At 46.3% G+C, this 4,586-nt stretch overlaps 1 long non-coding RNA gene across 1 annotated transcript; it reads right to left on the bottom strand.

The window, feature by feature from the left end:
• Gm34307 (predicted gene, 34307) lies at positions 1-1,577 on the bottom strand. Its single transcript, NR_168643.1, has 2 exons — positions 1,525-1,577; positions 1-635 (listed from the first exon to the last, which is right to left on the bottom strand). It is a non-coding gene; the product is annotated as a predicted gene, 34307 (long non-coding RNA).
• Between the last annotated feature and the right edge of the window lie 3,009 nt (positions 1,578-4,586).

Below are 4,586 nucleotides of genomic sequence, written 5' to 3' on the forward strand. Positions count from 1 at the left end.
TGATTTGAGAAAATTCTTCACAGTGGGTAAAGGTTTAGCCTCGGAGAATGAGGAGAATTTAGTGGAGGGAGGGAGCTATCACGCCTGTGGTGCTGTCGGGAATAAGCCTCATTGTTCCCTGGAACTGTGTGCACAGGATAAATGATGAGGGACGCTGACCATGTGACTGGACCATGTGACTGCATACCTAATGAGGGGAATGAATACCTAATCAGGGAAATGAATACCTAATGAGGGATTGGCAGCAGCAATGCCTCAAAGAAATACTTGCTGAATAAATGAATAAGTCCCTCAGGAACACAGCGAGAAGATGCAGCAGCTTCTGCTCACACCCTCTGCATCCCATAAAAGTGTGTGTCCATGCATTCCGGCATTTCCCTTCTGACCGTCCATAAAGTGTGTGTCCATGCATTCCGGCATTTCCCTTCTGACTGTCTCATGAGGACTCCCGGCTGCCTTTCCCCACTTGGCATGTGCAGACCTAGAACCAGACTGTAAGTTTCCCAATTCTTGATGCATTTTCAAGAACACAAAAGCACGTGGCCCGTAGGGAAGGCATAAGCTTAGCAGTTTTCAAGTGTGACACCGGGGAACCAAGCTCACGAGTCCCAAACGCTTCTCTGGCTTCCCTTTCTCTGTAAGGAAAGAGTGATATTATTCAAGTTGGATTTCTGGACATTTCACATATTGTAGGACAAGTGTGAAAAGCAAGAAGAAAGATACAATTTCAAAGTTACTTTCTCTGCTCCTCAACCTATTCGTCAAAACTCCTGGCAATTTTTATTGGGATGGGTAGTAGGAAACAGGTAAAATGTAGCCAACCAATTGGATTTGTTCTTATTAGTGAAAAAGAGCAAAGAAATGAAACAACATTGCCCCTTAGCCACTGGGAAAAGGTAGACCAGACATCAAACCCAAAATAGGAACATTTGGAGTGTGAGTTGGAGTTCGAGCCAAACCTTGTCCTGTTTCACATAAGGAAACCGAGGCAGGATTAGAGAAGGACACTTGTAGCTGCTGCAACTGGGGTCTGGCATCACTTCTGATTTCCTCACTCCAAACACCGTACAGCTGTGGCCCTAGTAGCATATGTTCCCAATGGATGAAGAGGCTAGTTTTACCATGAGTGTGTGTGTATGGACGAGTATGGATTTATACTTTTAAAAAAATCTACAGAATAAAACAGAAAAAGTCTCTTAGCTTTACTGTTTTTAACAGTAAGGGCAAAATCACAAACACCATTGACTCCCCTCTCCAGAATATTAGTCGTCCTCACCGATTGATTTCTAGCCTGCACTCAGGAAATGGGTTCTAAATAACAAGGCAGCGGCTGACACCAAATCTGGGAAGGCTGTAAACAACTTCCCACCTGTATCCCTACCTCCTCCTTGCCTTCAGGTGTGGCCATCAGAACCCTCTGCCCTTTAAGGGACACAGCCTACTCCACCCTTAGTCGTCCTACCTATTGGCTCTGCATCCCTCTCATGTCTTTTCAAAGAGATATTTTTGGAACAGTACACTCACATCCAGACACCAATTACTCAATCTCCTAGCAAGTATGGAGATGATGGAAGTGTAGCCCTTTGGTTTCCTAGCAACAGCGTGGGGGGCGGGGAGAGAGCAGCGCTTGGGAGCTGGTTGCCCAGCACCAGTGTGCGTAGAAGGCATTTGCGCATTTCACTTTTGTTTTCTTTGACTGCCATTTCTAAAAACGGTCTCTGTACTCTTTGGGGATTTTAGGCACTCAAGTTATTCTTTTAAAAGATTTCTGCTGACATCCACGGGTCCTATAATTAACATATCAAGCCGCCAAAGGCCGGAAGTGTTCTGTCACCCCTAAAAATACAGAACCCCTTCCTGATCTTCCTCCAGTCTTGTTTTAGGAACCATCAGACCACATCCCACTCCTTCCACTCCGTTCTCTCTTGACAGAATACATCCACACCTCAGATGTGAACGTTCAAGCCTTTTTCTTTTATAATTTTCCAAGTAATGAACTCTACCCTCTAGGTTGGGGCCTGTGACAAGACAGACTTTATCTGCCTTTTGTCCTGAACAGTCTCTCCCTGGCGCATGCAGTCCCACACCCGCTGTTCCCACGCCTCCCCAATCTTCAGGCCACCTCATGTCCCAGCAGATGTGTCATCGGCAAGGAGACATATTTCACAGCCTCAAGTAAGGACTGATTAAACGAGGGAGGAAAGTGAGGGTTGGCATGATGACTAACTGGAAATATTCGGGATCCCCAAACAAAAGGCCTCGGAGAGGCAAGGCGAGGGTTTCTACGGTTTGTGGCAAAAGCAGATTTTGGTGGAGGTATATAGAAGTAGAATTAAGCAAAGATGTTCAATTGTCACTATCAATGCAGGAAAATCAAAGGGATGACGGAACGAAGGAGGGCTGTGTCTGCTGTTGAGTTACCAGGGGCCCGTCTGGGTGTAGAGGTGAAAGGGAGCAAGTGAATGAGATGACAAGGTTTGTAATGCTGTGGAGGCTCCGAGGGCCAGGAGGTGGCTTATGTGCTCTGTTGCTGGATCTTGAGTAGAATCTGAGAGGAGGCATTAAGGCTGCCCGGAGTCTATAGCCACCCCTTAAAATGTGGGGGTGAGAAAGCTTGACTCGGGGCAGGACCTGGGATTTCTTGATAATCTTCAGACTCCACTCTCCTGAACGAGAGGCCATTTCAGTGATAACCAGGAAAACCCCTCATGCTTTCCCTCTTTCTGCCTTCTGTGTCCTGGTTTCTCTTCCTTGGGCAAGCTCTTTACAAGATACCATGTCATCAACCTTCCCCGTCAGCCTTCTCTCTGGGCCCATGGCTTCCCACATTGAAAGTACTGAGTTCCTTACACACCAGTCACAGGAAGAAAGCCCTGAGAGCTGACAGCCATCTTGTTTTGTAGATGGTGGAAGACTTAAGACGACTGGCCTGGCAAGTAAGAACAGATTTTACCAGTCCCTGGAATGCAGAAAATATGGTGGAACTCACAGCCATCCACCACATTTGAGCTCCTTTGTCCCCCTGGGCATGACTTAGGGATAAAGCTGAGCCAGATGGGAGGACAGACGAAGATGGCAGAGGGGACCCTGGTCACTTCTGTGGTTAATACTTACTCTCCACAACTGAGAAATTAAGAAGCAATGAGGCTTTCATAAGGCCAAACCCAAAGGAAATTTTATGAGTGATGTTTTTGCTCTTGTTGGCTCCTTACATGGGTCTGAATCCTTACAGATATTAAGGACACAACATCAACATATCTTAGGAGCTTTCTTCTTAGTGACCTCTAGGGTCTGTTAGCTATGCAGAGGGGGTGGTCACTTAGACCATTCTCTGGGTCCCCTGTGGCAACAGCTTCAAGGGGACCAAGTTTAGGGTTCAAGGTACTCAAGAGCTAGCAAGTTCTCCACTGAGAGAATGAACCCCAGTCCAGAGAAGCCACTCAGCTAGGTTAGGGGTGGAGCTGGGATGAGGTTTCATGACTATGGACTTGAAGTCACTCACCCAGCACCACTCTGCCTCTCTGAAAGCTGAACACCAACTTGTTCTATCTGACTAAAGCTGTGATCTTGACCCAAAGGCCAAAATGGCACAAGAGGCAGAGCCACAGATGGGGACCAGGAGCTGGGAGGTCATGGAGGGACTCTCTTCTACAGCTTTGATGATGACCAGCTATGCCCAGCTGATCCCAGGAGCTACCTCTCAGGGCTTTGCAGCTTCATGGAGAAATTTAAACCAGTGTAAAGCACGGCCTTTTAAATTGTATCTGAGGTTAGCTCTGTAATTTGTCAGTTATCTGAAGTTCTGTATGTTCAAGTTCTGCTCTGACACCGGCCTTTGTCAGGAGACCAGTTACCATGGCAGTGCCTCTAAAATAGAACAAGTCCAACACGCATCAATAGACTGCCTAATAAATAGAATAAGTACTACTTACAATACATTATTCAGTTTCTACTGAGCAGTAATTTGTGCAGAGTTGAAAATAACGACACCTCCCCCCCTTCATTTAATTAAAGGAAAACAATTCAACAACCCAGAATGAAGTGTTTACATCAGAGTGGAACTTGAGCTGCTGTGTGATTAACAGGCTAAGATCATGGATGGGTTTGCTAGAGAAAGTTGATGTGGTAAAGCCATAGACCCCCACCTCCCCCAGAGAACGGCTCCAAAGTATTCTCTCTCACACCGACCCTATGGTGGGGTTTGAGTTGAGGCTCTAGCTAGGTATGAGCAAAGGAAAAAGAGCATCTAAAAGACAGGTGGCGCGTTCTCCCAGTGCGGGAGGAGCATCTCTGCTGTCTGTCACTCCTACCCTGGTTTACACCTGTCATCATGGCTCTCTCCAGGGTGTGATGTTTTGTTCATTTGTTTGAGAACATCCTGTATTCCACTCTCCACAGATGTCCTGAGATACCTTTTCCACTTCCTGCCTTAGTTCTAAGACTATCCATTTCTCTAGGAAGCTCTGATTCCATTGATTGGAGAACAGCATTAGAAACAAGTCCAAGGTTAAACATGAATATATTGATGGTTTATGTTCTCTTGCTTGACAGATCAAGGACACACACACACACACACACACACACAC

This window comes from Mus musculus, chromosome 13 (assembly GCF_000001635.26).
Source record: "Mus musculus strain C57BL/6J chromosome 13, GRCm38.p6 C57BL/6J".
Classification (NCBI taxonomy): Eukaryota; Metazoa; Chordata; class Mammalia; order Rodentia; family Muridae; genus Mus; species Mus musculus.